Consider the following 25,495-nt stretch of genomic DNA (forward strand, 5'->3'; position numbering starts at 1 on the left):
AACATTAAAAACAAATAGCAGAAGGTAAAAAATGCCTTTAAAGACATTGAAACTTATGTCATGCTAAAAAGAATTCTGCATGTTTGAAACATGGTAATCAAACTAAATTATTTTAGAAAATGAATGATGGAATAAAACTGGCTAAGGAAATTAATATATTAAAATTAGACAAGCATATGACTGAAAAAATTCTAAAAATTCTAACATACAAGTAATTTGAAAAATAGATTGCAAATCTAACACCAAATAGTACCTATTAGATAAATACTTATTCAAGTTTATGTAAAAAGTATCTTCCAATTGGGGCAAAAAATACATGGCTTCCCCCCACCCCATTTAGATCACAGTGCTTGCACATCTGAAAATCATTTAGTGTTCTGGTTTCCATTGGGTAAGCCTGTATGAACTCAGCTTGATGTGACCACAGCCTTCTTGAGTCATAACTGCGTGATGGCCCTAGAATAATCCTAATTTGTCTGTCTTTCAGAGTCTCCCAGCAAATGTTAAATAGACAAAACCCTTAGTCTGGTATGTTGAGATTTAATACTGGATCCTGGTGTCCAGAGATGTACCTGAGTCTTTGATATTAGCTTAAGATAAACCAAGTGCTTTCTGGATTGGATGAAGTCACTTTTCTAACCAATATATACATCCTATTTTGACCCCAGTTGTGGGGATCCACCTGGTCTTGTTGCTATGCAGGACCACACTTCTGTCAGTAAGTCCATCAATAAATTGTACTCTGAATCCTGGTTTGTCTGTCCCTTTTATTTTGTCTCTTAGCACTTGGGGGCTGGTTCTCACACACTAGGATGGAGTTGTGCCATAAGACTTTGTAGGAGTCTATATAAGGTAGCTAAAGAGACTTAACTGTGCCCACTCTAGTGACAGAAGTACATATACAAGCTACATTTAAGCACAAAGAGACAGGGAATGTTGGAGGAGAAGAGGTATAGGAAACTTGTTTCTCTCAAAAGGGAAAGTAAAGGGGAGTTTTGAGGTTTACTGTAAATATTTAAGTCCAAATATGTGTATATGGATTCATGTATTGTTTTGGTTGTTTCTTTAACTCACCCAGGTTGCTGATGCTTCATCTGTTTGGTCATTTTTCTATGGTTATTGTTATAAAGTGGACATCAGAAACACCCATGAATGTAACAAGAGTTCATGTCACTCTGACTTATTCTCATGCCTTATTATATCTATGTAAAATATTAGTATTTTTATTTACTTACAGCAAATACCAGGCTTTTCATGAAAACTTAATGATTTCCTGGAGGGGGTGTAAGGGTACTCACAGGATTGTAATCATAATTAGCAGAGTGAAATATAGACAGATCTAGAATATAAAATTAAGGCTGGGGAAAAGGTAGGGATGAATTATTGCTACTTTCTTATACTCAGAATAATTTTCTAGCTTGGGATAATCAGTAGCATTTGACTCTGTCAGTAATATAATAGATCTCAGAATACATATTCACACACACACACACACACACACGCACGCACACAGTCAGAGGCTTCTTTTATATGATGGAGTCTCTGTTCTACTACAGTATTCAGGTACCCAGTGAACACTGGCTTTAATGAAATGGGTGTTTTCACCTACTTCTCTCTGTGCAGATAAAACAGATATGAGAAAGAACTGTACATACTCTATGTGTCTTCTAAATTTGGTTATAGTCGCAGAATATAAAAGCTATAATGAAACCTAAAACCAAATTACCCACCTTTTATTTGCTGTAGTATTGAAGAGGAGCTCTCCACAGGGGAACAACAAACAAAAATATTCTACATTGAAATATGGTAGGACACATTTGGATAAGCAAATTAAATCATTTAATCACTCAAGACCTCTCAGAGTAGATTTTAGATTAAAAGCCTACAGAGTCACTGCCTTTCATACTCCAACATGTGGTTCTATTTGTTTTTTTAGGCCCAATGTCCTTGGTTTGAGGCACAATGTATTTGGTTTGAGGCCCATGTGAATCTGGTACCTTTGGGATATAGTGCTTTATTCTAAACAGGGTAGGGGTATAAATGCGGTATTAGGAGAGGGAATATACAGTTAGGAGTATTATTTTCTTGGATTAGAAGTTACTAGACATTTATCCAAGTGTCAACTTCCACTGGCTGCATGAACTTAAATAAATTTTTAAGGTCCAGATTTTTCATATTTGAAACAGGGCTGTTTAGGGGATTACATATGAATTTTTTAAAATTGATTTTTAATAAATCAACAATCATCACTTTTCCAGTGGGTTTTTCAGTTTCATCTCCAATTATAACGGGTCTCTTTTTCATAGGTTTTCTTAAAATGATATCAAGGAAAAGCAGATGTCTCTTAGAAGAAACTGAGAGGCTTTATGTGTAAAAACACTGTGTTGAAACAAGCCCACAGTAACTATTATTTTAATTAAAATATGAAAATCTCCCTCCCCTTGCCTCTCTGTCTCACACACAAATACCCAAAATGCACACACATATGCACAAACATTTTTTTCTTCTTTCCTGTATTTTGTGTTTAAGGACATTGTGACATCATTTTAATGATTGATCTTCAGGAAGTATATCAGTTTTAAAGATGATTTCAAGTATTCCTTGCTCCGCTAAAATGTTCAATATCCTGGCAACTACACTGATGCCAAATTCTTTTTAGTATCTGAATTAATGAACAAAATTTCATTCTTTTGCCAGCCTGATCATTTAGTGCATTGTCATGCTAATTACTTAAAGTAGCTTATATTTTGCCCCCTGAAGATTGTCTTAAAATAACAATGCCAGTGTCTATTTCTTAAACCTATTTATATTGAAAACAATGATCTGAGAATAATAATGGAAGTTAAGCCTTAAGAATTCCTTAACAACTGTAGACAAAAAATCATACTAGAGAGCTGCAGTTAAATTTACTTTAATACAGAAAGTCTTTTTGGAAAAATAAAAAAAAAAAAAAAACTAACTACAAACTATAATTAAAGCCGTCTTATCTTATAAAAATAAAAGGATGGATGTGTGGTATAAGGCAATATTGAAAAGATCTATATAATCACATTGTAAAAGTAGTTCTTTATAAGAGTCTGCAATAGAATTGTTTGGGGAGCTTAAGCAAGGGCAATACATGAACCATACCCAAGTAAATAAATTAAACAATTGATAAGGGCTATAATTAAACATTTTTATGTGTTATAATGTGCAGAAAGTTATTCAAATTAACTGACCTATATAACACTGATGTCCATTAAGAAAAAAAAAAAAAAAGATTCCTGAACTCTTTTTGATATCATGGGATATGAGAATTGGATAATATATCTTAGTCCTTTTTCCCCTGAGAACTGCACCCATACACACCCTCATAGACACACACACACACACACACACACACACACACACAGGATGTTTGCACACAACTTATTGGGAATACTCAAATTCTTAAAGCCCATATTAAGAAAACACACTTCAGGAACAATACTTAAATGATTTCAAAAGGAATAAAATCCCATTCATGCCTTGTCAATGAATCAAGTAGCATCACCTTGGTGATTACTTCATTGTTTAAAAATCTCTAGGGTGAATGTCCTTGTTTATGCCTGCAACTTCTAGCTCTTTCACCTCCTCACATTTGAAAGGGAAATGGAAATCAACTTGTGCATACTTTGGGTGACCATAGGTAATTTATCCTCCCTTTCCAAGTCTGTTTTCTTATCTGAAAAGCTAATAAATTTCTAAAATACTAGGAGTAATAATACAATGAAACATACTTCACTAAAATTTAAAACAATCAATGAATATTAACATTGTTTTTATTACATTCTATTAATGGTAGCTTCATATGCTTGCATTCTTAATGAAATTTCCCATTTAGCATCTTCATTTCCTGGAAATAGTCATATTAGAAAATCAAAAGAAAAGAAACAAGCCATAAATTAAAAACAAAAACAAAAAGGAAGTTTGAGATAGCCATTGCCATCTCTTTTCACTTTGATTTAATTTGTGCTTGAGAAAAGAAGTTGAGAATATAGAGGAAGTATGGGGACAGTGCCTGTGCTTCTATTTTTAAAATCTATCTCTGTTGAGTTAAATACACTAGGGAGGCTATTTTAAGGACTCATGTTGCTGATTCATGCCAGTTTTGGTTGCCTTTGTCTGTTAGATCTAAGTAATTCTACTTAAAACAAGTCAACTTTAGTTGTTAATTGAATGTCATTTTCCCTCATATTTTTCCATACGAAATACAAGTATTGTTTCCAGATCATACCACTAATACAATGTCATTATGAAGCCAGATTTAAAGTTAGGTAGTCAGTGTAGTTAGGTAAATCGGGTCTAATACCGAGTGAAATCTAAAATGGAGGCCATGCTGACAATGATTCCAGGAAACGCAGGACAACTCATGGAATGTTAATGAAGTCCTGGAAAGGCCCTAGGCCAAAGTCCACCCCAAAGAAATGTTAATGGAACCCAGGAAACAGCCCCCAACAGATTTGGAGATAGCCCATCCCAAGAAGTGATAATGAAGTCCTTCCTGCCCAGATTACTTTGTCCCACCCCTCAGGCCTTCCAACCTACATTCCATCACCAAAATTATAAAAAGGGGAGACAACCGCATTTCCACAGATTCCACCTCTTGGGTCCCCTTCTTCCTCCGGGAGAAGTCTTTTCTGCTGTCCTTTAATAAACCTCTAATTTCTACTCTGACCTTGCCTCAGCGTGCTCTCTGGTGTTATTCTTCAACATTGGGGAAGCAAGGACTCCTCACTGGCCAACAGCGGTATCAATTAGTTTGAATTTGAATTTCAGCATCTTGGCCCCTCTCCCATTGACTGTTGGAATGGCATGGTATGTGGTATGATTCTTAAAACACCTTAATCTAGATTTTCAGTTATTTTTCTCTTCTTCAAACCTATAGAGGCTACATGCAACTTTCAAAGTAATCTAACATTTCCAGATGTGAGAAACTCCTTGAAACTGACAATGACAGAAAGTGAATCACATTGCTCTGCTGATTAAGATCCACAGAGGCAGACATGCTCCTGTGTGATACACACAAGCCAATTTACAAACAGGCTAGCCTGACTGAACATTTCACTGAGTCCCAAATTTCCATGGTCTCTGTGTACTGTAAATAAGAAAATTGTTTTTGTTACACATTTCTGTTAAGGAACTTAAATTTCCAATATAAATATTTATTTAATTTTGTACTTAAGAAATGAGAATGGCACTCTTTGAAGCAGAGAAGAATAGTTGCTATAAGCCAAAGTTGACATGCATCAAAAGCTACCTTCTCTTTTTCAAGCCTTTCAGGGTTACAACTATTCTATAAAGTAGGTGTATTTGACCTCCCTTTTACAGGTGAGCAGCCTGTATTTTAAAGGGGTTGAGTGCCTTGCCCAAGATCACAAAATAGGTAAGTAACGAAGATGGAATTTGATTTCTTTTCTGCTGAGATTCTCTAGACTAGTATTAAATTATAACACAGTGTCCCTTATGAGAGAATAAAAAGGTTTGCATTTTTTTCTATACTTTAAAACCAAAAGTAGCAATACTTGGATAAATCATGACATTGTGAAGAGGACTAGTGTATGAAAAATTTAAAATCCCTTTTGTATTATAAAGTAATTATACATTTGAAATTGCAATAAAGATATTAGATGAGAAACTGCATTGTACTTGATACCTATAAATGGTCATATAACTTCACATAGCTGTGCCCTACATTCAGATGAAACTTGAAACTATCACTTAATTTTGTATCCTATGTATGAAACTCAAATCACATATAAGATATTTTAAAATATTTGAAATGGCTGAGAGAAAAACATTGAGCTACAAGTTCTAGCTTTGTGAGTGAAAAAAAAAGGCCTAGTGAAGTAATCTGGAAAAATAAAAGATACCTGAAAGGATAAACTATAATTAAATTCAATTATATAAGGCAAAAATAAATAAGAAGTAAACATTATGAACTTAAATATATATGATTTTTAGACCCAACTTGAGGCTATGTGTAAACAAAGAATATCTTTGGGTAATGAATAAATATAAATCAATCAAAGTGAGTCAATTTGGTGTAAATATTCTTATTTGAGACTTTTATGAATTAAATTACTGGTATTCAGTGGAATTTAGAGAGGATCATTATTATAACCATGCTTTCATTCTATTTGTACCTCACTGATTTTATCAATTCACATTTTTTTTTAAATTTTTGTGGCACCTTAACTAAAGAGAAATCAAATGAGTGATTCAGATATTTAAAATATCATTTTGGGATTCTATGTGAAGTGCTTTAGGTAAATAGCCTTTCCTCTTCTAAAATATAGCAGAGAATTTGCTATATGTATTTTAGCATTTTTACTTTTAGAATTAATGGCTATTTCTTGAATAATTTTTTTCCATTTCTCCCCTTTTCTTACAGAGTGCTTTCATTGCCAGCTACTGCTAACATTATTTTCTTGGTGTTATTTCCACAAAATACTAAATTTGATATATTCTTTGCAGACTTAATATGGTAGGGGTATACTAAAAGATGAAATCTAAAAGGTATATTTTAGATTATTCAAATAAAAATATTGCCTTTAAATCCATAGAAAGGAAAATACAGCTTGCACACTTATTAGTGTATTGATTTTTGTATATTCAATAATAAAAAAATCATGTGTGACCTAAGCTGCAAAATGCAGCCCACTTTGGTTCAGATTTCTTTCCTGCATGAGTCATGTCCTATGGATTTGGAAAGGAAGGACTATGCAGGGAGAAAGAGTATTGGGAATGTGCCAATTGAATATTCTCTGTGGAGTCTTAGAGGAAAATGATGACAGAAGCAAACTGGTAAAGCACATTCTTATTTGTCTTAAACTTTACTTTACAGGGTTTTACTGATGTGAGCATTAGTGATAGACTTTCTGGACATGAGTACTGACCATATCATTTATTAGGTGTGTGACTTGAAGAAAGTTAATTACCTTACCTGGTGTTTCAGTTTGTTCACTGGAAGAGCTGAGGTGATAATAGCACCTACATCATAAGTTTTTTTGTGAAAGCTATTATCTGATGGGGTGGGGGGGAGGCTGTTGAGAACATAATGTGTTCGCTTTTAGAAGTTATCTTGATATATTTCAGAATAGCAAAAGTATAAGCTACTTTTGCTCCTTGTAACAGAAGAAACTATTTGTAGCCTAGTCGGGACCCTATTTCTATCCTTGGGAACTACCACCTCCTCCACTAACATTTAAATGTGAACAGACCCTTTTTTCTCTTTTGTTTATTGCTGTATCCTCAGGGCTTAGATTAGTGCCTGAACCATATAATGCTGTCTGTGAGTTTTGCGGAAGAAATGAATCACTGGTTGATTTTCAGTTTCTCCATGCCAGCAACACCCTCCACAATACTTTGTAGTAGACAAAATATTTCTTTTCAACATCCATCATGGAAATACCTTACCACATTCTGATATTCAGTCATATTTTTTTTGTTTTTTCTTTAATTTGTTTCCTCATGGAAACCTTGGGTTTCTTGAATTTTCTAAAAATGTTTCTGATATTCCACTTAAGGCTTTCCAATTTGGGTAATCCCTTTATAAAGCAAAGAATCCTTCTCTGTCAAGTACTATCAAAATTCCCATACTTCAGGAATATTAAAATAATGGCAGTGTTTGATATCTATTTGGCACTACGATATTTATTCCTCTTCATCTTTGTGTCTTCCAATGGTGCAGATTCTAGAAGCCTTTAACAGATAAGAAAATTGAAATTTGAAGAAATTAGTTATTCATAAGTAAGTCAAACTATAAGGGCAAAACAGAGTTCTCATCATTCTAATGTAAACATTAATGTTCTTAAGAATCAATTAAATTCTCCTTATACCTATTGCTGTCAGTGTTAAGTAATAAAACTATCAGATCTCATCACTTCACACTCACTAAGATATTAATAACTGACAATAAATTAACTATCCATTAATATGATGCCCTAAGAGTTTTTTTTTTTTTTTTTTTTTTTACAGGAGTATTACCTTGAACAAAAATATATTGAATCGAATGAAACAAATTTAATGTTGAATTTAGACCTCATGATTGGTAAAAGGAAAAATGGAATAGATAATTTGTGGCTGGAAACATTTCCAGAATTAACTGCCTAAGTATAATTTTGATCCAAGTTTCGCTTTCACATTCACTTACGTACTTATTCTTTTGGCCCCTATTTAAAATATGGGTATTCTCTTAATTATTTAATACATCAATTTTATCATTCAATAAATAAAGATGTTTTTTTGAAATGCTTTTATGTGCCAGACACTTTTTTAGATCTGGAGGTGTATGACTTCAGAAAATTTCCAACTTTATTGCAAGACAAAGAAATTTATACACATAAGGCACAATGCAATAAGATATACACAATAATAAAGCACTACAACAATTGGGAATGAAAATTACACACATTTACTTTGGGAAAGACATTGAAAAACCTCGCTGGAAAAGTTACAGATAACTGAGATTGTGGAAAAGGAAGAAGGACTACGGAATAATAAAAGGAAATTTACCCACCTGAATCTTTTTTTTTTTTTAATTCGAGACAGAGAAAACAAGAATGAAAGGAGTAGAAGCCTAAAGCAACAATACATGGCTATGAACTAGCATATTTATGACTGCAGTGACCACAGTCACTACAGGTTCTGCCTTGTTTCATCCAGCTTTATCATCACTGTGACCAAAATACCTGACAAGTACTATTTAAGGAGGAAAACTATTTTGGTTCATGGTTTCAGAGGCCTCAGTCCATGGTTAGCTGACTTCATTGCTCTGGGCCTGATGTGAGGAAGAACATCATGGCAAAAGTGGATAGCAGGGGAAGCAGCTCAGGACATGGTACCAGAAAACACAGAGAGCTTTCCTCATCAAGGACAAAATATAAACCACAAAGGCATGTCCCCAGTGACCCATCCCCTTCAGACACACCCCACCTGCTCACAGCCACCACTCACTTCATTCCTATCTCTGGATTAATTCACTGATCAGGTTATATTCCCCATAATCCAACCTCTGAAAGTTTCTGCACTGTCTCATACATGAGCTTTTGGGCTCATGCATGGATATGTCTCAGCTCATATCTAAAATACAACATGCGTATTCTGGGATTGTGTCTTCAAATTTAGGGCTACTTATCAGACTGTCTTCTTCACCTCTGTCAATTTTGGATATCAGAGATATCTCATTTATTTCAGGACTTCGGCTAACAAATTTTGTTGGTGCCTGGTTTGGTTAGATTTGTGTCACTGTAACTAGAAGTTCTGACCAGAACAACTTAGAGAAGGAAAAGTTTATTTTGGCTTATGATTTCAGAGGTTCAGTCGATGGTCAGGCAACTCCATTGCTTTGGGTCCAAGATGAGGCAAGGACATCATGGAGGAAGTGTGTGGCAGAGGTAAGCAGCTCTGGATGTGACCCATAGGAAGCAGAGAAAGAGCTTTGCTCACCAGGTACAAAAGATAAACTCCAAAAGCATGCTCCAGTGACTTATTTTCACCAGCAAAACTTTTTCCGTATTTACCACCTAGTTAATCCATTCAAATGGATTAATCCAGAAATTATGTTATAGCTCTCATAATTAATAATGTCACCTGTGAACATCCTTGCATTATCTCACATATGTGTTCTTTTGAGAAACCACATACCTAAACCATAGCAGTGCCTATTTGGGAGTGTTAAGCACACTGTCTCTTCTATGAACTGGCCTCATTTAAAGAGACAATTGCGAGACATAAAATAAAACCAGGGTGAAAGGGAAGAGATCTTTGGAAATATGAAAAGAATAAAATTTGAAAAATGAGAGAAATTCAAGTTGACCATTGTCAGTTCCACTTAATGAAATATGGATTCTTAATATTGTTACAGATTGTTATTTATGGAAATAGTTGTAGATATGAGTATACGCTGTGATTAGTATACTGACATATTCTTTGTTCTGTCATGCAGGAATGCATAAAATAAAGGACCCCTGAAGTCAGTAACAATGTTCTAGTAACATTTAAGATCTGTAGCTCAGTTACAGATAACATTCTCTGATGAAAAGAACTAGGAGCAATGGATGATGCTAGGTCTGGGGAAGGAAGCATTTAGGAAGAATACAGAGAATCTCATTATTCCAGCATATAAGGGAGTGCTACAAGAAAAACATAATAAGAATCACATTATTAGGGGCTATTGAAGAGCACATGAGCCAGTGGATAAAAGCTCTTAATGGCCAAAAATGGAACAATTAGAGTAATAAACTAAGGTAGTATTGAATTATACTGCAAAGTTAAAAAGTATTCTTGAGCTTAAATTAATAAAAAACAACAATTTTATAAATTAACAAGTGTGTGTCGGGGGTAGATAAATCTTCCATACTGAAGAATCTGCATTATTTATTTTGGTTCTTTGGAAAAAGAGAAGAAGTATAACTCCTTTCTCCTTAAAGGTGACACACATGGACTTCCTTCCAGAGAGAAAAGTAGAGGAAAAGGCCAAAAGAATAACTTTACAGCGGAGAAGCTTAAAAGCACAACTTCGCGGGGAGGGGGGTTAAGATCAAGATCAACAGTCATAAATCATGTCAAGAGTATGTACCTTTGATATGACACAGAGAAAATGACACTCTGTCTCTGTGGTCTCGCTCAAAGCCCATAGCCCAGGCTAATCCTGAGGAAGAATATCAGATAAATTCCAATAAAGGGACATCCTACAGCCTACCTCTCAAGTCCTCTTCAAAATCTCTCCACATCAGAAAAAATAAAGAAAGTCTGAGAAGCTGTCCTGCCAAGTGAAGTCCAAAGAGACATGACAGCTAAATGAATGTGGTCACCTGGGTGCAATCCTGGACTGAAAAAGGATGTTAGGTAGCAAGTGAGGATAAACTCTTCTCCTGGAATCTGTTTCTTACTGATTCCATTTTTTTGATATAATTTCGTGGCAAATTTATTCGATGAGTTTTTTTATTAGAGCATTATAGTTATTCATAGTAACTGGACTCCTTTTGAAACAACCATACATGAATTGAATTGATTTACTCCATTTTGGTCCCTGAGTTCCCTCTCCAAACTCTCCCCTCATCTGCCAGTTTTTCTCCTTCCTCCCCTCAGCTGATTTTCCATTCACCTGTTTATTTATTTTTGATTGCTGGTTTACAAATAAACATAAAGATAGAATTTGTCGTGGTTTTGTTTGATTCATTCCACATTCCCCATCCTTTCTTGTCTCTACTCCCGTCCTCTCATTCTTCTTCTTCTGCACTGATATTCTTTATATCTTTATGATGGTTGGATGATTTTTTTTAAAGATGTTGACCAAGACTTTCTGAGAAGTTGTGTGTCACCATGAATTAGGAATCAAAATTGTGGCTTTCTTGTCCTGCCACTTGGTGTAGGACTCAGGGCAAGTTATTCTCACCAGTCTAGATCTCAATACCCCCATTTCAGCTTGAACCTGAACTTTGCTTATTCTGGGATTCATGCAAATAGAAGTCCCATTGAAGGCTGAGGGCCAGATTGAGCTCCAAATTATTGATATGAGGAACTGTGGATCCTCCTGGGAAATAGCTCATGACCAGGAAAAGTAGAATCCAGGCACACTGCCTAAACACATTTCCCAGAGACTGATAGAAAAGTGGGTGAAGGGACCAATTGAATAGTTCAATGTCAAGTTATCACACTACACCTAACCCAATATTCACCAATACTGCTTAGATTTGAGGAAAAAGACTGGGTAGAATTTATGTATATAATTTTCCACTAAAATGGCTGAATGTCAGAAGACTTCCTATGGACTCATGGATTAACACAGTTAAGGACACAGAATTTTTTCTCCACCCAGGTGGAGAGAGCAGTCTGGTTCTTTTTACATTAAGACCTCAGAGGTATCAGCTTCTTTCTGAAAACACCAGTAATTCTGTAATATTATCATGTGAGACTACTTTTCATCCAATAAAGCACACTATGGCAGTGACTAACTGGGACATTGGTATCTACCAGACTTGTCTTTATAGGGGCTTCACAAACATGAAGGTCTTGGTGTTTTGAATCAAAAAGACAGATTTGGAGAAGAGTAGGGCTTTTCCACAAATGTGAGACAAATATGGAACAAATAAATTAGATTCTGTTGCCCTAAAACTGTAGACACAGAATGAGAGAAGCAATATGTTTTGTTATTTTTTAAGCAAACAGAAGCTGAGAAACATGTAAAGAATTTCCAAGAAAATTATTACTAGGATTGGTATTGCATAAAAATTTTTTGTAGAACTGTAATGTCAGATAAATTGGGGTTACTCTTAATGCTTCCCTATCTTGAGCTCTCAATGTTTGGCCTCTCTTATTTCCTGAGAAGATCCAAGAATGAAACATAAGCACTCCAGCGTACAGACTGAAAATAATATCCAACTGATTGAGGGTTAAGGTTCTGCCTACCTGTAAACAATTATTGGCTCTATACCACAGGAAAAGCTTATTATAGGAATATTGTTGCTGATTCTCCAGATTGTGATGATTCAAGAAAAAAACATTAATGCTTAGAAGCAGCTGAAATTATGGCCTCCCTACTTGAGAAGGTCATAGTGCTTTTTCATCCCCAAACTAATAGAGAAATATTAATATTTTGAACCTTGGGAAGTTGCCAAGTTTTTATCACAAATCTCCCAGGTTAACTATCTATGCCTCAGTCATACACACAAAAATTGCTTCTGTGAAAATTCTTTACTGCATCACCAAGATTAAAAGGAATTCTAAGAGAAATAGGAAAAACAGGCTGCTTCTAACACAGGGACAGTACTCCATTTGTGTCAACCATATATCTTATTCTTGGCTAAAAATACTAGGAAAGAAGGCATCAATGTAGTTCTGTCTGAGAGTGAGAAGTTACAAAAAGAAAAAAAAATGATAGAAAATGAGTGTTTTGCTGATGAATTTCAGGCAGTCCAAGGAAAGAAGAGATGAGATAGGAAAGACTCCCCTGGCACTTCAAATATAGACTTCTATAAAATAAAAATATAAATACATGAATAAGTTATACAATTCCTATTTTTATTTTAAAGGTAAACTGGGAGTGTATATTACTTTTCAATCAATGGGTGCAACAGGCCAAACAAATGGAAAGAAAATGCATTGAACTAGAAGAAAAACTTGCTTGTATTAACTTGGTGGTCTTGGCAACTACAGTGACCAAAAACTGAGTTCTGCTATTAAAATCAGTAAAGAAGATGCTGAAACTAAATGATTTATCACTTGGTAGTAAATAAATCAATTTAATGGGATTAAATTTTTCCATGTCTATTCATTTGTATGCCCCATAAAATACATGACTTTATTTAGAAGAGTTGTTGGAAGCAAACAAATATGTTAGAGAATCTAAAAATACTACACTCCCATCATTCTAGTTTGAATTCAGGTAAAACACACTGGTGATGTGATAGCTTATGGAGCAGTGATAAGAACAGTGGTAAGAACAGGAATCACCTACATAGCAGGATAGAAGACATTTTGTGAGTTTTTTTAAGAAACACTTTCCTTGGCCTAACCTTAGTATTTAAATATTTTTCAATTTTTATAAGCATTGGAGAGTAATATTTTAGCAATTTAAGCAATAAGCAATTCTTACAAGTAAGATAACACACCTGTTTATGTAGATTTTATTTTTTAAGGGTTTTAAAAAGGCAGTCAGCACCTTTGATTTCTGGGCGTAATTTCTCCTAAATTCCCACTCATGTCCACTTAGGAAGCACCCTTGCATGTCCTACCAAGGAATGGTTCATCTGTTATTTCTTTGCTGAGTTCAGCTGTGTTCTAAGTTCAAAACTTTATTGAAATACTCTAAAAAGCAATGAGAAAATTTTATTTGAAGAATAAATATGTCATTAAAAATCTAAATTAAGATACTTAGACTTTGGTTTCAGAGTTCAGGATAAATAAAAAGGTATTTTTCATTTGTAATTCTAAAGATTTTAGTTTAGTGAGATATTTTCCTTAAGGGCAATTAGCTAACCAAGATAATTACTTCATCTGACATGTATAAAGAATTATTGATTTGTCTAGTCCATAGTTTTGAATTGTGCTCCATTTAAAAAATGAGCTTTTATCCAGCACCTCTACTGAGTCAATGAATATAAATTATCTTCAATGTTCTGGCTGTTTTTATTTTACAGATCTTGTTTACATACAGGAATTTTTAAGAATTAGGCAACTTACACTAGTTAATTAAATGGAGAATAAAATATCAGCTTAAATTGTCTGTATCAAGCAGATTTAATTAAGTGCTCTTATTAAATATATACATATTATAAATGTATACATATAAAATATATACATACATTTATACACATACATACACACAACATATATGCATATATATATGGAAAATACTTCTTACTACATATAGTCCAAAATATTTTAGTATCTTCCTAAAATATTTGATATGTGGCTACATTCATAGCTATTTTTATTTTGAAAATTAAATATTTGCCCTTTGAAAAGTACCTATCATTAAAGTCAAAAAATATATTGAACACTCTTTTGAATCATGGAAAATAGCAATATCTATGCAGCATATGTTAGATGAATAGAGATCTTTAAAATACAAGATTTATTTTATGTCACAAATAAATAGATTTCAGAAATATTAACAGCAAAATAAATTTTTTCCAGAAGAAAATATAAATATTGGAGATGTCTATGTATACCAGTTAGAAAGAGTAAGAAAATTTTACTAACAGTGGCTTAAAAAATGGGAGGTTCATCTATAATATCTGCTAGTCAGCTTTTCCACAGCTCAATCTGACTAAAGTCCTGTATTGGCATCTATTCAAATCTTTTGGCTTTTTTCTCAGAGTAAGAGAGGACAGCTAAACTCCAATCAAGAAAGAGGGGAGAAGGCATGGAGCCAGGTATGTCTAATTTCCATCAGGTTATTGGCCAAAATTGAATTATGAAGTTGTTCCTAAGTCTAAGAATGCCTTCAGAATACTATGTAGTGTCTTCAGACTCTGTTGTGGAGGGGAATGCAGATGGCATTAGTTGTTGAACCAATAATGTCCAATTGGGCTTCTTAAGTGTGTTCAATCTCAGAGTTTCATAGCCTCACAACAATTGTTCTAAAATATTTGGTATTTTTGCTCTGCTTACTGGACTATAAATCCCATGAAAAAAGGTTTTATTTAACATCTTATAATTCTGTTTTAACAGAGGGCTTAATCTAAAAAGCATATAAAAATAAATATATGTTAACTGAATAAACCTTGTGATCTTTAAACCTTTTTGATGAAGGCCCAGGAGAAAGTATTGCAATATGTTTAGTGTTTCAGAAGAGTGGCAGAAGCATTAATGTGACTAAAATCTTGGAGAGCAATAAGGTAATGATCAATAAACAAAACTAGAGAAAAAGAAGACTTTTACTAGCTGTGGATGTATGTACCCCTGAAGGAGAAGAGAATAGGGTATCAAAAGACTATAGTAGTCAGGCATAGTAGCAGTGCCTGTAATCCCAACGACTTCAGGTGCTGAGGCAGGAGTATCCAAGTTTCTGACCAACCTAGGCAATTTGCAATACCCTGTCTCAAAATAAAATTCACATAAAAGGACTATGGGTGTAGCTCAGTGAAAAAGTACTTGCCTCATGTGTATGAGGCACTGGTTTTGATTCTCAGTATTGGAAAATAAATAAATAAACAATTGTTGTGAGAATAGAAATTTGGAAAATTAAATGAGGAGCCTCAAAAACAGAAGGTTAATGAACAACCATTTTTCCTGTTAATGTGCTCTTCAGGATTGTAGGAAAACAACAACAACAACACTAATTCTTTGGGTAGTGAATTTTTGTGGGAAAAGAGAGTAGAAGTGTTACAGCAGTTTTTCTTTAGTTATAGGACTGATTTAGTAAAGTACTTAACTTCAGGAGAGTACTAAAGAGGTTACTGTTCTGCAAACTAACATCCTAAGATGTTCTTCATTTTTAGACAAGGTCCAAAAAAGTTGAGTTACACTTAAGAAGAAAGTCTAACTGTGGAACCAGCCTATATGCTTTTCAATAGATGAATGAATAAAGAAACTGTGGTATATATATGCAATGGAATATTACTGAGCATTAAAAGAGAGTAAAGTTATGGCATTTAGAGGTAAATGGATGGAGTTGGAGAATACCATGCTAAGCAAAGCAAGCCAATCCCCCCAAAAAACAAAGGCCAGATATTCTCTCTGATAACTGAATGCTGATCCATAATGGGGGGGTGAGGGAGGCATGGGACGAGTGGAGCAACTTCGAATGGACAAAGAGAAGGGAAGGAAGGGAAGGGTGCATGGGGGCAGAAAAGATGGTGGAATGAGTTGGACATTATTACTATAGGTACATGTACATGTGGTGAGACTCCATATCGTGTACAACCAGAGAAATGAACAGTTGTGATCCATTTGTGTACAATGATGCCATGGAAAACTAATTAGAACAAATAAAAAAATAAAAATAAAGAGACTTTGATCTTGTAAAAAAAAAGAGAGTCTAAAAGCCAATCAAATCCCCATGATTCTTATTTAGTGATCACGAATATAGGTAATTTTTATCTGATTATATTTTGACTTGGAGCTACGCTTCTCTCCACACCTGTGCTATAAATTTTATTGGAAAATACAGGTCAATAGCATTGTATACCAAGATATGACCTAAAATTGTTAGTTCATTAAATACTTTTAGGATACTTTTCCTGTGCCAGAAATATTACAAAAGTTTCTGAAAATTTCATACTATGGAAAACAAAATGGTGCTCTTTTTAAATTAAAATTTAAATAGGTAAAATAATGACTCATACAAGTGTGAACGTAATTTATCAAATATTTTATTTAATTCATCAATTAATGAGGAAAACAGTAAGGTATTATAAGAAGTTCAAAAGAGATTTTAAAATATAAGAGGAATGCTGAAATGAATTTATAAATAAAGAATTGGTGAATAGTCACAAGCTGTAATCAGTTACATCTTACTGGACAAAACTTTGTGTTTTATGGTGAGAATTTTTTTTATTGTATCAGCATTCTATAGGTTATTTCCTATTTATATAGCTAATGGATAATGGGATTGGTTGGTGCACTCACCAAATTTCAATGTGCCTTGTAATTTTTCCTTATGTTTATATCAAAGTTCAAATTTATAATCTGATCTATAGTAGAAAGTAATGATTTAGTCCTGGAAGCAAAATAAGGGAATATTCATTGAATATATGAGTTCAGTGGGGATTTCAAGGTGCACATCTAAGGATGTGATAGCTCAGGGTGAAACGTACATATTTGACCCAAATGCAGTGGACAGATGAAGGGATGGTGTTTTTGAAGCAAGGAAAATGACAAGAGAGAGCATATATGTTTATGAGTTGATTAACTTCTCTTTAGGAGTAATCAGCCACACTATTGATATTTGCTTATTTCAGGAAATCAAAGAAAAGAAAACATTCATGAATTGAGGCTTTGATTGCCTTATTGGAGAGCAATTTCCATTTAAGGCTGTTTGGCTCTAACGCTACCCAAAGAGGAATGAAAAATAGTTCACTACCACAAGTTTACTTATACAAGATCCAAGCACATAGACAATCCATCTTCATCCTAAAAGACCAAATGAAAGTTCAGTGTCTATATTGGCCAAAACTAGATTCCACTTCACACAGTTAGGTGTTTATTAGAACAGTAAGAAAGAGAAATCTGTAGGTGTAAATTTCTCCCCTCTTAACTTGTCCACTGGGTAACTGACAAAACACTTTACACATGCAATATTCTTAGGACAATGGGGTAAATCTTAATAAATGTTAAGTAATTTATCACCATCAAATTCAGGGCTCAGTAAGCTCAGAAATGGGGGTTATATTTTGATGTATAGCATTGAAGGACTCCAGGTTGCTGCCAAGATATGCAAACCCATTTTGCACAAGTAGAACTGTTTAGCCTAATTTGGAGTTCCATGACATGTTATGGATATGAGGATACGTTATAATTACTGAAGGCTATAGAGTTGTAGGACAAGACACTCAAAAGGTCAAGGTTCATAAACTAAAGGACTAGTCAAAAACCACCACTCCAAGGAAGGGAGTGAAAGAAGAATATGATCTGAAGTCAATAAATCAGACTTCAAAGCTTTAAATGGTGTGAAGGGAAGCAAGCAACTTCTAACAGAGGAGATATATGCTTGATCTTTTAGAAGAAGTTTGGTTCAAATATTTTTGTTTTATTATGCATGTCTTTTTTTTTAAAAAAAAAAAACAATATCCAGTTAATAGTTGCTGGCTAATGTGGGCATATCTGGTGGCTTCTTGCTTCTCTGTGCTTTCTCTTTCACAAGTGCTAATGAATTAGGGCTCTTAATGTTGGTTGAGTGTTAAGTTTGTTAGATTCCTGGCAATTCATTTCAGTTAAAAATATTTTAGATGTATTTTTGGTTTTGCCATTTATAGGTTTTATTTAATTTTATGCAAGCATTTGGGAAAATTAAAAGTTGTGCTCCCTGCTTTTCTCTATCGTATTCTAATTCCACATAAACAATTTCACTTATTGACTGCCAAAATGCTTAGCCAATTAATAGACTGTTCAAACACGAGTGACTAAAGGAAAAATAATGAATTCTGTTGGTTCTGAATGATGTGTTTTTAACTTACAAATGACACGGGTTTCTATTTCACTGGAAGCAGACAAGAATTACTTTTTTTTTTTTTTTTAAGAAATTCCTATGAAAGATCTGCAAATTTTTTATCAAGAAAAAGAATAGGAATTCTCAGTATAACATCATGAACTGATTTTGTTTTATAATGATATGTTATTTTAAATTGATAATATATATTATCTAAAAAGCATGATACATTTCCTTATCTTTAAATATTTAGTAGTCACTGTAAATTAAAAATGTACTTTACAAAAGCTTTCAGTTTTCAAAGTCAATAGTACTTAATACCATGTTATTTAGAACTTGGGAGGATCTTTTGGTAAGAATTAAAATCATATATAACAAGAGCTTTGACATTAAAATAATATACTGTTTTGGAAGGATTTCCCCCATATTTCAGATAATTGTAAATATGATTTTTATTAATTAATCTTTTATCTCCTTCCTTGAAGTAATATCAAATTATTAAAATACTTAAAGAATGCAAATATTTATCACTTAAAAAAAGATGCCAATTGAAAGACACTGGAATTGGTGTAAGTTTCTGGGAAAACAATAAAACTTTGATTTTTTTTTAATAGATAGCATTTTCACCTTTAACTTCTGCTGTTTCAAAGCTACATCAAATTAATCAATAAAATAGCATGGCTTTTAGTGGTATCTTGTTCTAGCTACAATGAAGTGAAATGATTATTAATGCAGAATGCATTTGAAAAACTTTCTACAAAATAAGAACTGTTAATTTGAATTCAATTCTAACAGCTTTTACACAGTGCTATTGAAAGTTAAAGGATGGATTGTGGTGATGATTGTACAACCTCATGAATACATTTGACACTGTTCATTTAAAAATAGCCATGCTGGGAAATTTCATGTTCTGTGTATTTCAATAGATTTTTTTAAAGTAGGTAAAAATTTTATTTCGATATATAAGTTGTAATAACATTTGTCTAGCAGGGACTGACAGAGACTCACTCTTTTTTTTTTTTTTAAATATTTATTTATTTATTTATTTTTAGTTTTCGGCGGACACATCTTTGTTTGTACGTGGTGCTGAGGATCGAACCCGGGCCGCACTCATGCCAGGTGAGCGCGCTACCGCTTGAGCCACATCCCCAGCCCCGACTCACTCACTTTTCACTCTGAGATTTTTTTTCATGTTATGAAATTTTTACTATTTTTTAAATTACCACATCTTTATTATTCATACTAGTGGATTCTTCTAAATAAACTCATATATGCATAGAAATCTATATCCATTTATTATCCTCCCCTCTTTTCCCTTCCCCTTTTCCCTCCTGTCTTCCCTCCCTTCACTAAAATATTTTTAAAACAGAAAAGGCCGAACAATGAACACATGGCTCTGAAAACAAAGACTGAAAGGTAAATTTCTATCAGTATATAGAGACATTATATGAAATATTAGTGCAATAGCCTAGACTAGACTAAGGAACAAAATAGACTAGTCTAGAATAGACTAGAGTGAGGAATTTAAAAAAAAAAAAAAAACAAAACACCTTGATGGTCTTTTAATATTTTATTTTATGGAAAAGAATTCCCTTCCAGAGAAAATGACAGGAAGCACTTACATCCTTTCTCAGTTTCTACTTTCTGGATCAGAGCACAGGGTTGTTATCTTCTCAATGAAAAGCATCTGCCCTGTGAGCTTGCAGAGTTTAATACTGTCTTAAGAAAACATGTGTGTGGTGGGGTTGGGGCTGTGGCTCAGCATTAGTGCACTTGCTGGCATGTGTGAGACACTGGGACACTGGGTTTGAATCTTAGCACCACATATAAATAAATAAAGATTTTCTCTCTCTCTCTCTCTCTCTCTCTCTCTCTCTCTCTCTCTCTCTTTATATATATATCAGAAACAACAATAACAAAAAAAAAAACCCTGTGTGTGTGTGTGAAGTGTCATGCACACACACTTACCTGGTCTGTTACAGACACTCAATAAATAGTACCTAGATAGTTAAAACTTCTGTCCCTCTCTACATACGCTGATATTAGCTGAGATTCTTTTGTATGTGATGTTAATGGTTAACTGCTCTATATGAAGCAAGAGATCAGTACTTCCATGGCTTACATGAATATTCTCTCACGATAAATACTTTGGGAGCATTAATTGAGTCACTTGTTGAAGACTTTGGGATAATGACCAAGGGATCAGTTTATGCACTACTTAATTATTCCTTCAATACTTACTGGAAGTCATCAATGGTAAAACTCCTTAAGTCATTAACTTTCTCCTTGGAGACTGGGTTAGGAAAATGAACATTGATTCATGTAAGGAAAATACAAAAAATATTTATGATAACCTTCAAAAAGTAAATATCAGAGAAACTAAATAATGGTTGCTATTTTAAAGGAATATTATGACAACATTTAAAATCATGTTTTTAAATAAAGTTTAATAAAATGAAGATTTCTCCTCATAGTGTTGAGAGGTGAAAACAGGGAATTTTGCAGATAAGTACTATGATTAGGCACAGAGAAAAGTGGTAATAAAAATATTCTTTTAGCTATCTTGCTATATATTATCAATTTTCTAAAGTGAAATGATAACTTTCACAATCAGAAAATAATAAATATTATAAATATAAACTTTGGCCATATAGGTAAAAAATCAGTAAAATGTCCAAACAAATTTCCTTGATTTTTTATCATAGCATAAAATACTATCCAAAAATCACAATGTGTAAATGTAAACTATAGATTTTTATGTTTTCCTAAAAATGGACATTGAGTTGGGTGCTGTTGCGCACACCTATAGTTCCAATAGCTCAGGAGGCTGAGGATCACAAGTTCAAAGCCAGCCTCAGCAACTTAGAGAGACCGTAAGCAACTCAACAAAATCCTGTATCCCAATAAAATATATTTAAAAAGGGCTGGGAATATAGTTCAATGTTTAAGCACCTCTAGGTTTAATCCCTGGAACCAGAGAAATATTTTTTAAAATAGACATTGACATTTCTGTTAATATTTTTAAAAATATTTTGCATATTATGGTATGTAAAATATAAATGTACACACATACATAATTGTGTTTTGTCTTAAACATTTAAATAAACATATATAAATTACTAATCAAAATCAATTTTCTCTGTATCCCTGTGTGTTTCAGCTAATATCAGTTTGCTCAAACACAAATTTTAAAATCAAATTCCTTGACAATTTCTGGCCATTCTGATTTAATTATCACCTGTAGTAGATGATGGAGACAGTGTCAAAATTCCTTTAAATTTAACTATAAATTTGCCTCTTTGGGAATTATATTTGTAGTGCATGTATATTAATGAGGTTTATCTCAACCTCTAAAATTCCCAATGGATAATGTTCATTGCAGTTTCTTAGGAAATAGAGGATTCAAATTAATTCAACAATATTTTCCCATTTTATTCATGAAATAAAAACTTCGTGATTCTAACTACCAACATTTTAATTTTTAAAAATCAAAGCAATAAATAAGTCAAAAACTATTTCTTGCTCACTCTGCATGGTTAAATATTCTAAAAAGAAGGCTTTCTGGTTATGCTGAATTTTTTGATTTTAGGCATGGAGAACATTCTACTTTGTCAATTATGCTTTTTTAAGGTGTTATTCTGGAGGATAACTATGAAAGCACAAGTGCTACAAGCTTATTTGGGACCTCCCCAGCCCAGACATTCACAAACACCCCTTTTGAATTAAGAAAAAAATGATAGAGTAGTTAAACAAATATGCTTACTGAGAAATAATTGTGAGAAGAGCAATATGGCAGATGAAAATGGAAATCTTACTGATATCTTATTGTGACATATACAGTAGGTTGATTAAAATCATTGTTCGAAATATGAGAAAACAAACTAAGAAAAGACAACTGGTAGGAAGTTTGTCCTATGAAAACCACATTTCTATTTACTCTGTAAATCTTATTCATTAGAATGGTCGCTATCAGGTTTCAGAATATAGTCACTGAGAGGGTAGCTGATGGTTCTGGGATATTTAATGGATTCAAAGAATTTTGAAAATGCATGCTACCTGTATTTCTGGGGTGTAACAACTAGTTTTAAAACTATTTATGTTTCATTCATTAGCCACAACATACTGCCATCCCGCACTTGATGTTCTTTGATTCATTCATTGTCAGTCAATTGTAGGTTTAAGAATCTTGAGAAACAATTGAATTTGGTAGAAGGAGTTGTGATTTGGAAATTTGGAGCCTGGACTTGTTCTGGTTTATTAATGGACTAAAATTATAAATTTATTCTTGCCAGTTTGTTTTGGTCAAATTATTGTAGAGAGGTAAAGCAAATGATCTTGAGTTTTCCCATTTCCTTAATTTTGACATTTTATATGATGCTTTGATGTTTTCGAAACATGTGAAGACCCACACTGTCTGTTTTTAAAGTCCAGCCAGATTATTCCTTGGGAGAATCCTGAGTTAGAAATAAATTGCACATAAGGAACATCCTTGAGGAAGTGTCCCTAATGAACTACAATGGACTGCTCAAAGAGTTTTAGATACTCCAGTATTTACAAGAAGAACAAAGACAGGTCACTCATGCTTTGTTAAAAAAAAAAAAAAAAAAAAAAAAAACCCTTAAAGTCACTGTTTGATTGTGAGTTATAGGCTTATTTCTTGTCTTGATTTCTATTGCACAGTGGTGGACACATAGTAGGCACTCAATAAAAATTTCATGAATTTAACTTGCAATTTTCCAGTTAATTCAGAATTTAGCAATTAGTTTCTTTCTAAGGGAGCCCTGGAGTAAGTGAGCTTACTTAATTGTTATAATACTGCTTCTCAGGAACTCAGTAGGTGTTCAGTAACTCTATCCTAATGATGGATGATATCTATTTTTATGCAAGACTTGGCTGTATGTAGCTATTTGTCATTGCTTTTGATAATACCTCTTTTGCATAAAATCCCTGAGGTTGTGGAGACTAGAGTTCTTATTTTTGTAAGATTATCCCCTCAATAGTATTGGCATGTTCTAGAATGCCTATAGCCCCTTTACACTTCCACAATTTGGCTAACTTGATAAAATATAAAAGCAATATAAAAGCAAATATGAATAATTTTCTCAAATAAGACATCACCTTTCTTTATAATTTACCACATGGCAATGGGTTTTAGATTGCATTCCCAGCACAAGACGTTAACAGTGGCTAGAGGTTATAGATAGTTGGAGACATAATTAATGGCCTATAGGAGGTAAATGGAATGTGACTATTTAGAGCTTTTAATAAAAATATATCAAAGTACTTTAAAAATATGATGACTTAAATGCCAGCAGTAATGCAGTAATTTTGTCTATTAATGAAGCAGTCATTTATTCAGATACCTCTTTAGACATAGAATATGGACATATATATAGTTAGTAGCTTTGGCCTTCTAGTTCAAAAAAATCTTTGATTCTTCCTTTTATTGATTCTTCTAAAACTTTTTTCCTTAAATTTCATAAACTGTGTACTTTCTAGGAATATCAAATATTAAGCAATTATAATTAATATCAGCATAAGAGCTAAATATGTACATTTACTGCAGAGTTTAGTCTGACCACATAGATTACTGACTTTATTTACACATTTATTCACATTTTTATAGGCATTAATTTACTTGTCTATAAGTGGCAGAATTTTAATGTACATCAATAGAATGTTCTTAATTAATAATTTAATAGAGCAAACCCACACCAACACTTTGATTCTTAACCTGTATTTAACTATAATAATGTGTTCTGCTTTCACTAGGACTTTAATATATCAAAACCTTCTCATTGAACCAAACTCAATGATATATTGCTTGTGTTTTCCTGGGGTTATTCTTTTAAATACTTTTTTATGTGCTAGAAGCCCTCAGGAAGATTTAATATCTAAGTTAAGTAAATAAATTATTATGTTGGGAACAGCAAGGTCGAAAAATAACATAATAATTTGTTGATTTTTGATAAATAGTAAGATATGAAAGGATATTAAGTAGAACACATACATATGTATTTCTGGATAAAGTAACTCACTAGAGATAACATCTATATCAATGCATGACTATCACCATGATTTTCTGATATCAATAGAATTCATTAAGTAATTATGAATGCATAGTAGTTCAACTTAAGTAATTTGAAAGGATTTGCTAAATAAAACGCTTCATAATCTAATTACAAGCTATAGTCACACTGATTTAATTTTTTGGTTCTCAAACCTGAAAATAGGTAATATAGTTTAAAAGTTAAAATTAACACAGAATAATTTGAACTCATATTGGATATAGTCTAAACATCTCAATTATTAACCGAAGTAATCCTAAGCAATAGTAAATGATGATAACCAACTCTTCCAAAAGAAATAAGGAGCTGAGAATATAAACGTTGCGGAAGGAAAATGAATAGTGTGCAGAAAAAATAGAAAAATGCAAGGACATTCATTTCTGCCTTTGCAAAAGTTTTTCAGCCTTTCTTATGTTTGTCTTTGTAGAAAGTTTAGATTCTTAGTCATTTTTGGAGAAAGGATATTTGGATAACTAGATAGAATTTTATATTCTTGTTTTTTACATTACTTTTCTGATGAAATGATCTGAAAATGTAATTCAAAAAAATCACAAAATCCCCAATTTTCTATTACATTCCCTAGTTGGTAAAAACTATAGGGATAAGTTATCATTATAACTTGCTTAGCTTATTATTCATTTTCTAGGAAATAAGCATTATCCAGGAATTGTGTTTATATCTAGGAATAGCAAAAAGGTGATCTCTATTCTCTTTGATCCTGTAATCAGATAAAGTAGTGACTTAAACTACTAATAAAAATAGAAGGGAGACCAGAGGTGCAGAGGAAGTGGATCAGGAGGAATGAGGAGGG

Source organism: Marmota flaviventris, chromosome 13, assembly GCF_047511675.1.
Source record: "Marmota flaviventris isolate mMarFla1 chromosome 13, mMarFla1.hap1, whole genome shotgun sequence".
NCBI classification, from domain to species: Eukaryota; Metazoa; Chordata; class Mammalia; order Rodentia; family Sciuridae; genus Marmota; species Marmota flaviventris.